Source organism: Macaca fascicularis, chromosome 15 (genome assembly GCF_037993035.2).
Source record: "Macaca fascicularis isolate 582-1 chromosome 15, T2T-MFA8v1.1".
In the NCBI taxonomy this organism is placed as follows: Eukaryota; Metazoa; Chordata; class Mammalia; order Primates; family Cercopithecidae; genus Macaca; species Macaca fascicularis.
Window position 1 is genome coordinate 7,542,451 of NC_088389.1, and position 12,001 is coordinate 7,554,451.

Consider the following 12,001-nt stretch of genomic DNA (forward strand, 5'->3'; position numbering starts at 1 on the left):
GTAGGGGAGCCACGAAGTCCAGATCTGGAGAGCACCTGAAACACCAGATGGCAGAAGGACAGTAAGGAGGTGAAGTCAGCTATGGAGTTGGAGCTTCATGTTTAATGCATGTAGGCTTCTGAGTTCCAGGACTGATGGGCTGGTGGGGATGAGATACATGTCTTCTTTGCAGGGAGCCAGGCCAAACCAGCCATCTGGTTGCACTACTGAAAGCTTTTGTGTGCCCAGTGGTAGGCAAGACACAAGCCAAACTCTCTTCACCTCTGGCTGGTAGTCCTTGACTAGAGAGGTTTGCACACAAGTGGTCCTATTAGCCGATGCTCTCCTGTGGCTTGCTTTCCTTTTACCTGTTTCTCATGTTTGCCGTCATGGAACACATTTCATAGTGAAATTCTTTGACTCTGACTCCAAATTACACAAGGAGGACCCAATTTGTGAACTTTTCATATATTTAGGAGAATCTCCACATTGATTTTTGTATCCTTATGTTCATATTGTCACCAGTATTAAAATTCTTACTATTTAGGTCATTGCGTTCACTATCATAATTATTAAATATTTTTCATTTATCATTTATTTTTATTGGTTAATTTTTGTGGCAGCTGTTATATAACAATCACTAGAGTTTCTCTATTCATGAAAGATGTCCACGTTAATGGAGGTAACTAGGAGTGTTACTTTACAGGTATGTAAACACAGATAATCTTGGCTGAACTGCGGCTATATTGTCTGGTGTCCCTTTGAAGGTGAAGCCTCTTGTGTTATTCTAAGTGACCTCTGGAGACAGAAACTGTCTCATAATTGCAGGGACGACTTGAGAAGGCATCCTGAGCCTATGCAGAAATGCAGAAGCACTTCCATGATCTAAGCAACCTATGTGAAGGCCTGAAAGCCAAAGCAAAGCTGTCCAACAAAAAGTTTTCCTAGTAACACTGGAGGTCCATCAGTCACTCCTCCTGGTCTGAATGCCAGAAATGTCCTCCATGGTTCTTGTGAGGGTCCAGATCTTTTCAAAATCACCTCTGGAGCCACAAAACCACTCCATCCTACCTGAAATTGCAGAATGACTCTTCTTTTGACCAGAGTCTCAAAAATATATTCATTGATAGTTTTGATTCCTGGGAGCTGCCATTGCTTGCAAAAGATGTGCCAGAGACTAGACATTTTCTGTCTCCTCACTTGTCCGGGGAAGACTGAAGTTTTTCTGAAACCCAGAAATGGGAATCTGACCCTCTGAGCAGCCCCAGGATTTTCTAAGTCTTCCAAGCAGAGTGGAAGTTCTGGTGAGGACCCATTGTACCTCCGATGGTCTGGAATCACATAGGATGATGCGTTTAAACAACTCTATGTGGAGATATATTTTCTGAGATATTCCAAGGAGGAGGGACACAACTGGACCAGATGTTAAAAGGGCAGCTGAGCATTAAGTGCCTATGTAGTGTTTGCAGCTTAATGTCCCATGCAGAAGGGGACTCTGGGCTCTTGTGTTAGAATTCAGTGTAATTCTGGGGTCCTGCTTTTCTTCCAGGAAATCCCACTTCCATCTGGATGTCTGGATGAACTACTGAAAGCCACTGAGTGTCCTGCAGCAGGTGAACTGTGGCCAGAGCCCAAGGATGAAGGGGGCTCCTTCCGTCTCTGACTGTGAAGAGGAAGCCTGAGGTATAGCAGACCCAGGCCCCAGAAGGATGGAAAAAATGAGGTAGGGAGTGAGGGGACCTCAGAAGAAGACTGAGGTCTGCAGAATCCCAGGGTCAAGGAGACAGTGCGGTGTCGTGGTGGTGTCCTTGATATTCGAAGAGGGGCGATAATCCATCTCCTGAGTAAAATCTTCATATGGGGTGAGGAGGGGAGAAGTAAACAGAGAGGAAGCAGGGAAGGCCAAGACAGCGACCAGCCTTAGAGCAATTTTAACCAGAAATGGACACAGACCCTGGGCCCCATCGCGGGGTTGCAGGCCAAGGACCGTCTCTAGGCGATGCATAGCTACCTTGTGGGGTTAGTGGGAGTAGGCATTGTGACGTCTGCAGGGGTGTGGAAGGCTGGGCGACGGGAGCAGCTTACTGGGCTGGACCAGAAATACTGAACTTCTTTTCCATCAGTGAAATCCACTTCTGGGTCAGAAAAACTGCAAGTTCTGGAGGGGCAGGGCCTAGGAGGAGGTCAGGGCCTGAGCCTTCCTGGTTTGACCCCCTTACCCCCCGTGTTTCTGGGTCTGTCCTCACTTCCACCCAGCGGATCTTGAGTATCCTCCTTTGAGTCCCCACGAGTGTGTTGTGTGCAGTGGGGCCAGGCTGCTTCATCCACTGCACGTTAAATGTTTCCAATACTTTCTGGCCAAAGTTTAGAGTTGCTAGACCACTGACTTTGAATGTTGACCTGGTTCCTTTTGAACACAGTAAAATCTATTGAAGTTTAAGGTCACCTCTTTTCATGGATGGTGAAGAGGCAGGCTGTTCAGGCGCAACTGCCTTCAGGTCTGGAGGGCGGCGGAGGTCATTGTGGGTGGTGGGTGAATCCGGAACCTCTGTGGCTCTAGACTTTCAAATATTTCATTTTTTCTTTTGTAGTTTTTGTTTGTTGCTTGCTTTTTTCACAATGGGAAATGGAATGTAAGATGCCAAACTAGCCTGTGGGGGACATGGATTTTCACAACAGTAACCACAGAGTGTAGTTTCCGTTTCTATTCCCTGTTCATGTGGGAGGCAGAAAAGGAAATCAGGTGCTCAGTTCTAGGGACATCACAGGACTAGGACATGTACAGTGGGGGTGGAAGGCAGAGGCATTGCTTTAGGAGAATAAAATTACTGCATGCACACACATATGTATGTATATGGATGTATGTACACAAATATGCATATTTATAGATTCTGTTCTCCCTCTCTATATATAATTTTCTTTATTTCACACTTGATATGATTTTTTTTATTATACTTTGTGTTCTAGGGCACATGTGCACAATGTGTAGGTTTGTTACCTATGTATACATGTGCCATGTTGGTGTGATGCACCCATTAACTTGGCATTTGCATTAGGTATACCTCCTAATGCTATACCTTCCCCCTCCCCCCACCCTACATGAGGCCCCAGTGTGTGATGTTCCCCTTACTGTGTCCAAGTGATCTCATTGTTCAGTTACCACCTATGAGTGAGAACATGCGGTGTTTGGTTTTTTGTTCTTGTGATAGTTTGCTGAGAATGATGGTTTCCAGCTACATCCATGTCCCTACAAAGGACTCAAATTCATCCTTTTTTATGGCTGCATAGTATTTCATGGTGTATATGTGCCACATTTTCTTAATCCAGTCTGTCATTATGGACATTTGGGTTGGTTCCAAGTCTTTGCTATTGTGAATAGTGCTGCAGTAAACATACATGAGCATGTGTCTTTATAGCAGCATGATTTATAATCCTTTAGGGATATACCCAGTAATAGGATGGCTGGGTCAAATGGTATTTCAAGTTCTGCATCCTTGAGGAATCGCCACACTGTCTTCCACAGTGGTTGAACTAGTTTACAGTCCCACCAACAGTGTAAAAGTGTTCCTATTTCTCCACATCCTCTCCAGCACCTGTTGTTTCCTGACTTTTTAATGATTGCCATTCTAACTGGTGTGAGATGGTATCTTATTGTGGTTTTGATTTGCATTTCTCTGATGGCTAGTGATGATGAGCATTTTTTCATGTGTCTGTTGGCTGCATAAATGTCTTCTTTTGAGAAGTGTCCATTCTTATCCTTTGCCCACTTTTGGATGGGGTTGTTTGTTTTTTTCTTGTAAATTTGTTTGAGTTCTTTGTAGGTTCTGGATATTATCTGTAGGTTGCCTGTTCACTCTGATGGTAGTTTCTTTTGCTGTGCAGAAGCGCTTTAGTTTAATTAGATCCCATTTGTCTATTTTGGCTTTTGTTGCCATTGCTTTTGGTGTTGTAGACATGAAGTCCTTGCCCATGCCTATGTCCTGAATGGTATTGCCTAGGTTTTCTTCTAGGGTTTTTATGGTTTTAGGTCTAACATTTAAGTCTCTAATCCCTCTTGAATCAATTTTTGTGTAAGGAGTAAGGAAGGGATCCAGTTTCAGCTTTTTATTTATGGCTAGCCAGTTTTCCCAGCAGCATTTATTAAATAGGGAATACTTTCCCCATTTCTTATTTTTGTCAGGTTTTTCAAAGATCAGATGGTTGTAGAGGTGTGGTATTATTTCTGAAGGCTCTGTTCTGTTCCATTGGTCTATAGCTCTGTTTTCATAACAGTACCATGCTGTTTTGGTTACTGTAGCCTTGCTGTATAGTTTTAAGTCAGGTAGTGTGATGCCTCCAGCTTTGTTCTTTTGACTTAGGATTGTCTTGACAATGCGGGCTCTTTTTTGGTTCCGTATGAACTTTAAAGTGGTTTTTTTCCAATTCTGTAAAGGAAGTCATTGGTAGCTTAATGGGGATGGCATTGAATCTATAAATTACTTTGGGCAGTATGGCCATTTTCACAATATTGATTCTTTCTGTTCATGAGCATGGAATGTTCTTCCATTTGTTTGTGTCCTCCTTTATTTCATTGAGCAGTGGTTTGTAGTTCTCCTTGAAGAGGTCCTTCACATGTGTTGTAAGTTGGATTCCTGGGTATTTTATTCTCTTTGAAGCAATTGTTAATGGGAGTTCATTCATGATTTGGCTCTCTGTTTGTCTGTTATTGGTGTATAAGAATGCTTGTGATTTTTGCACATTAATTTTGTATATAACCTCAATTTCAGAGCCTGCTATTGGTCTCTTCAGGGATTCAACTTCTTCCTGGTTTAGTCTTGGCAGAGTGTATGTATCCAGGAATGTATCCATTTCTTCTAAGTTTTCTAGTTTATTTGCGTAGAGGTTTTTATAGTATTCTCTGATGGTAGTTTGTGGGGTCAGTGGTGATATCCCCTTTATCATTTTTTATTGCATCTATTTGATTCTTCTCTCTTTTCTTCTTTATTAGTCTTGCTAGCGGTCTATCAATTTTGTTGATCTTTTCAAAAAACTAGCTTCTGGATTCATTGATTTTTTGAAGGGTTTTTTGTGTCTCTGTCTCCTTCAGTTCTGCTCTGATCCTAGTTATTTCTTGCCTTCTGCTAGCTTTTGAATGTGTTTGCTCTTGCTTCTCTAGTTCTTTTAATTGTGATGTTAGGGTGTCAATTTTAGATCTTTCCTGCTTTCTCTTGTGAGAATTTAGTGCTATAAATTTCCCTCTACACACTGCTTTAAATGTGTCCAGAGATTCTGGTATGATGTATCTTTGTTCTCATTGGTTTCAAAGAACATCTTTATTTCTGCCTTCATTTCGTTATGTACCCAGTAGTGATTCAAGAGCAAGTTGTTCAGTTTCCATGTAGTTGAGTGGTTTTGATTGAGTTTCTTAATCCTGAATTCTTGTTTGATTGCACTGTGGTCTGAGAGACAGTTTGTTATAATTTCTGTTCTTTTACACTTGCTGAAGGGTGCTTTACTTCGAACTATGTGGTCAATTTTGGAATAAGTACAATGTGGTGCTGAGAAAAATGTGTATTCTGTTGATTTGGGGTGGAGAGTTCTGTAGAAGTCTATTAGGTCCGCTTGGTGCAGAGTTGAGTTCAATTCCTGGATATCCTTATTAACTTTCTGTCTCGTTGATCTGTCCAATGTTGACAGTGGGGTGTTGAATTCTCCCACTATTATTGTGTGGGAGTCTAACTCTCTTTGTAAGTCTCTAAGGCCTTGTTTTATGAATCTGGATGCTCGTGTATTGGGTGCATATATATTTAGGATAGTTAACTCTTCTTGTTGAATTGATCCTTTTATCATTATGTAATGACCTTCTTTGTCTCTTTTGATCTTTTTGGTTTAATGTCTGTATTATCAGAGACTAGGATTGTAACCCCTGCCATTTTTTTGTTTTCCATTTGCTTGGTAGATCTTCTTCCATCCCTTTATTTTGAGCCTATGTGTGTCTCTGCACGTGAGATGGGTCTCCTGAATACAGCAAACCGATGGGTCTTGACTCTTTATCCAACTTGCCAGTCTGTGTCTTTTAATTGGAGCATTTAACCCATTTACATTTAAAGTTAATATTGTTATGTGTGAACTTGATCCTGTCATTATGATGTTAGTTGGTTATTTTGCTCGTTAGTTGATGCAGTTTCTTCCTAGCATTGATGGTCTTTACATGTTGGCATCTTTTTGCAATGGCTAGTACTGTTTGTTCCTTTCCATGTTTAGTACTTCCTTCAGGAACCCTTGTAGGGCAGGCCTGGTGGTGTCAGAATCTCTCAGCATTTGCTTGTCTGTAAAGGATTTTATTTCTCCTTCACTTATGAAACTTAGTTGACTGGATATGAAATTCTGGTTTGAAAATTCTTTAAGAATGTTGACAATCAGCCCCCACTCTCTTCTGGCTTGTAGAGTTTCTGCCGAGATATCTGCTGTTAGTCTGATGGGCTTCCCTTTGTGGGTAATGTAACCTTTCTCTCTGGCTGCCCTTAACATTTTTTCCTTCTTTTCAACTTTGGTGAATCTGACAATTATGTGTTTTGGAGTTGCTCTTCTTGAGGAGTATCTTTGTGGCATCCTCTGTATTTCCCGAATTTGAATGTTGGCCTGCCTTGCTGGGTTAGGGAAATTCTCCTGGATGATATCCTGCAGAGCATTTTCCAACTTTGTTCCATTCTCCCCATCACTTTCAGGTACACCAATCAGATGTAGATTTGGTCTTTTCACATAATCCCATATTTCTTGGAGGCTTTGTTCATTTCTTTTTACTCTTTCTTCTTTAAATTTCTCTTCTTGCTTCATTTGATCTTCAATCTCTGATACTCTTTCTTCCAGTTGATCAAGTCGGTTGCTGAAGCTTGTGCATTTGTCATGTAGTTCCTGTGTCATGGTTTTCATCTCTATCACGTCATTTATGGACTTCTCTGCATTGGTTATTCTAGTTACCCATTCGTCAAATCTTTTTTCAAGGTTGTTAGTTTCTTTGTGCTGGGTTCATAGTTCTTCCTTTAGTTCTGAGAAGTTTGATCAACTGAAGCCTTCCTCTCTCAACTTGTCAAAGTCATTCTCCATCCAGCTTTGTTCTGTTGCTGGTGAGGAGCTGCGTTCCTTTGGATGGGGAGAGGTGCTCTGATTTTTTGAATTTTGAGCTTTTCTGCACTGCTTTTTCCCCCTCTTTGTGGTTTTATCTACCTTTGGTCTTTGATGATGTTGATGTATGGATGAGGTTTTGGTGTGGATGTCCTTTCTGTTTGTTAGTTTTCCTTCTAACAGTCAGGACCCTCAGCTTCAGGTCTGTTGGAGTTTGCTTGAGGTCCACTCCGGTAGGCTACTCCCAGTTAGGCTCTCCAGTTAGGCTACTCGGGGGTCAGGAACCCACTTGAGCAGGTAGTCTGTCAGTTCTCAGATCCCAACCTCCATGTTGGGAGAATCACTACTCTCTTCGAAGCTGTCAGACAGGGACATTTACATCTGCAGAGGTTTCTGCTGCTTTTTGTTTAGCTATGCCCTGTCCCCAGAGGTGGAGTCTACAGAGACAGGCAGGCCTCCTTGAGCTGCAGTGGGCTACACCCAGTTCGAGCTTCCTGGCTGCTTTGTTTACCTACTTAAGCCTCAGCAATGGTGGGCACCCCTCCCCCAGCCTCACTGCCGCCTTGCAGTTAGATCTCAGACTGCTGTGCTAGCAATGACAGAGGCTCTGTGGGCTTGGGACCCTCCGAGCCAGGCATGGGATATAATCTCCTGGTGTGTTGTTTGCTAAGACCCTTGGTAAAGCACAGTATTGGGTGGGAGTGACCCAATTTTCCAGTGTTCTGTGTCACAGTTTCCCTTCACTAGGAAAAGGAATTCCCTTCCCCCTTGCACTTCTTAGGTGACGTGATGCCTTGCCCTGCTTCGGCTCTCACTCGTTGGGCTGCGCCCACTGTCCTGCACCAACTGTCCAACATGCCCCAGTGAGATGAACCCGGTACCTCAATTGGAAATGCAGAAATCACCCATCTTCTGTGTTGTTCACGCTGGCAGCTGGTGGCTGGAGCTGTTCCTATTCGGCCATTGTGGCACCAACCTCACTTGATATGATTTCTAAATTTAAATACCTTTGAGACAAACGCGAATTGTGAAGGGATTTAAAAATGTCAGTGAAAATGGAATTAAAAATAAAAATATAAATATCAACTTTATTTCTCAATATAATCTCTACTGAGGTCAAGACACTGCATTAAGGGATGATCCCAACCATTCAGTCCATTGCTAAAGAACTGAGGGTCATGGGAATTTAACCATGTCAATGCAGTCTTCTACTATTAACTAAAGAAAAATGGGTGCCCTTTACAGTTATTTCAAGATTAGGAAAAATAAGGTCAGAAGAAACCAAATCAGGACTGTAATGTTGATGCCTAATAATTTCCCATGAAAACTCTTTCAAAATTACTGGTGTTTGTCGAGAGGAAGGAACAGAAGTGTTGTTGTGGTGCAGAGGGACTCTCTAGTGAAGCTTTACAGGGCACTTTTCTGCAAAAGTATTTGCTAATTTTCTCTAAGAACTCTCCTACTAAGCAAATATTATGGTGCTTTGATCCTACAGAACGTCAACAAGCAAAATGCCTTGAGCATCCCCAAAACCTCTATGGCTTTTGCTTTTGAGAAGTTTGCTTTTGCTTTGACTGGAGCACTTCTACCTCTTGGTAGCCATTGTTTTAATTGTGCTTTGCCTTCAGGATCCTATTGATAAAGTCAATTTCACTCCCTGTTATAATTTTTCAAAATAATGCTTCAGGATCTTGATTCTGCTTGTTCAAAATAGTCACTAATAGCTCTGCTTTTGTCCATAGCTGATCTAGGCACAAGGGTATTCGGGACTCATCAAATGTAAAGTTTCTCAACTTTCACGTTATAGTCAGTGTTGTGTAAGCTGAACCAATTGAGATGTCTGTGGTGTTGGCTATAATATCTCTCGTTAATTGTCAGTTCTCCTCAATTAGGGCATAGAAACATTTTTTTTTTTCTCTCAAAAATTGGAATGGGTGCCCCTCCTCTGTGGGCTTCATCTTCAACATTGTCTTACCTCTTCTTAGAATCAGGTATCCGTTTGTATACGACTGATCCTTCAGGTCATTTTTCCCATAGACTTTTCATAAAGAATAATTTATTTCACCGTTTTTTGTAGCTTCACCATAAATTTGATGTTTGTTCTTATTTCAGGTTTGGCAGAATTCAAGTTCGGCAGAATTCATGTGGCTCTTTTCAGACTGATGTTTTAAATCCTGTTCACATATGTTAAAACAGGTCCGGGCATGGTGGCTCATGCCTGTAATCCCTGCACTTTGGGAGGTTGGCCAACATGGCAAAACCCTGCCTCGACAGAAAATACAAAAATTAGCCTCTACAAAAAACACAAAAATTAACCAGACAAGGTCCCAACTATTTGGAAGGCTGAGGCAGGAGAATCGCTTCAACTTGGGAAGCAGAGGTTACTTTGAGCCAAGATTGCTCCACTGCACTGCAAGCTCGGTGAGAGGAGTGAAACCCTGTCTCAAAAATTAAAAAAAGTTAAAATAAACTAGCATATGTGTGTTTTGATGCTAAAGCTAAAAGTTCATGCATAGTTTTTTCATAATTGTTATTTTGCATGAACTTATTAAAGCCCCCTATTATTTGCCATAATTTTCTCATCTTATTAATTTCTATATACATACAGAATTTCCAATTTGTGTAAACCTTTCTTCCCAGTTACTGAACAATTATTTTAAATTTGAAAAATATGAGCTATTTTAATCTATATATTTTTTTCTACTTCTGAATATTTTAGAGAAAATATGGATAATGAAACTTGTAAAAAGGAGATGTTTGGAAGTTTCTGTTACCAATGACAAATTAATTTTTAAATAATTTCAGGAAAATTTAGGTGAATGTCTGTACTTTCATATGAACGTTCATAGTAAAACAGATTTTTGAATTTATACCCTTGATAAACTTTAATGTAAAATATGTGAGTAAATGTGTACTTTTCCGTTCCTCATGAACATTCTCAAGTTTATACTATCTGGATTTTCTCAGGACGAATTACAAGCTGTATATGCTGCTGAAGTGTCTCAAAGATTAAGTCCCAAAGAGAATGCCCTACTGTTTTTCCAATATTAATTTCTAAGTTTTACCAAGTTACAAGTTTTTTTTTTCATAAAATATAAAATGTTTTGCCTCCAGCAGAAATACATTTTGGAACATGACTTTCCTGTACATAAGGGGTATAAAGGAAGCTTGGATTTGTTCTGAGAAAGGGAGAGGGTACTTCTGCCCATTGCCATGCACATCTGATTTTAGAGCTGAATGCCTTTCTGAGCTTGGCTCACTCCTCTCAAACTTGCTGGTAAATGGACACAAATTAAAGAGAAATAATTGTACACCATTTGGGATCAAGGAATCCAGATATCTGAACCATTGTTTATTATTTGCCCCTCCCACCCTCTCACCCTTCCAGATCTCTAGTGTCTATCATTCCACTTCTATGTCCAGGTGTACAATTATTTAAATCACACTTACAAATGAGAACTTCATTTGTTCATTTGTACAGATTCTCTTCCACCTAGCTACCTCTGAGACTGCAAGAACAATCACTCCTCCCCCTCCTCCTTCTCAGCCTACTCAAACAGAAGACCAGGAGCATTATCTATCTATCTATCTATCTATCTATCTATCTATCTATCTATCTGCACACACACACACGTACACATATATATACACACACAAATATATATACACACATATGTGTACATATACACACACTCATAAAGAATCTGCATTTTAAATAATGGCAGACCCATAGTTGTTCAAAAATCAACTATATAATTCTATATATGATAAATGTCTACTAGAAAGTTCACATTGAAAATTGCAAACACGACTTAGAAAAAATAAAGTTTTTAAAAATTTTATTTTATTTCATTTTAAGTTCCAGGATACATGTGCAGGACGTGCAGGTTTGTTACATAGGTAAGTGTGTGCCATGTTGGTTCGCTGTACCTATCAACCCGTAACCTAGGTATTCAGCCCCACATGGATTAGCTATTTATTCTGACGCACTCCCTCGTCACTCACCCCCAGACAGGCTCCAGTGTATGTTGTTCCCCTCCCTGTGTCTATGTTTTCTCATTGTTCATCTGCCACTTGTAAGTGAGAACATGTGTATTTGGTTTTCTGTTCCTGCATTAGTTTGCTGAGAATAATGGCTCCCAGCTTCATCCATGTCCTTGCAAAGGACATGATCTCATTCCTTTTTATGGCTGCATAGTATTCCATGGTGTATATGTATCACATTTTCTGTATCCAGTCTGTCACTGATGGGCATTTGGGTTGATTCCATGTCTTTGCTATTGTGAATAGTGTGGCAATGAACATACGCATGCAAGTATCTTTATAATACGAGAATTTATATTCCTTTGGGTACATACCCAGTAATGGCATTGCTGGGTCAAATGGTATTTCTGATTCTAGGTCTTTGAAAAATCACCACACTGTCTTCCACAGAGTTTGAATTTATATTCGCTCCAACAGTGTAAAAGTGTTCCTGTTTTCCCACAGTCTCACCAACATCTGTTGTTTCTTGACTTTTTAATAATCGCCATTCTGACTGGCATGAGATGGCATCTCACTGTGGTTTTGATTTGTATTTCTCTAATGATCAGTAACGTTGGGCTTTTTTTTCCATATGTTTGTTGGCTGCATAAGTGTCTGTTCATATCCTTTGCCCACTTTTTAAAATATTTTTATTTTCGCTTTTTAAGACAGAGTCTTGCTGTGTCACCCAGGGTGGAGTTCAGTGGCACAATCTCGGGTCACTGCAACCTCTACCTCCCAGATTCAGGTGGTTCTTCTGTCTCAGCCTCCTGAGTAGTTGGGATTACAGGCACCTGCCACCACATCTGGCTAATTTATTGTATTTTGAGTAGAGACTGAGTTTCACCAGGTTGACCAGGCTGATCTTGAACTCCTGGCCTCAAGTTATCTGCCC

General features: G+C 40.8%; 1 long non-coding RNA gene across 1 annotated transcript in view; it reads left to right on the forward strand.

Annotated features, from left to right (window-relative positions):
- LOC135967335 (uncharacterized) overlaps positions 1–12,001 on the forward strand; it is a 28,260-nt gene that overhangs the window by 4,623 nt on the left and 11,636 nt on the right. The window contains exon 2 of the long non-coding RNA XR_010581356.2: positions 1,529–1,702. This is a non-coding gene — a long non-coding RNA (uncharacterized lncRNA). The remainder of the gene's footprint in view (positions 1–1,528; positions 1,703–12,001) is intronic.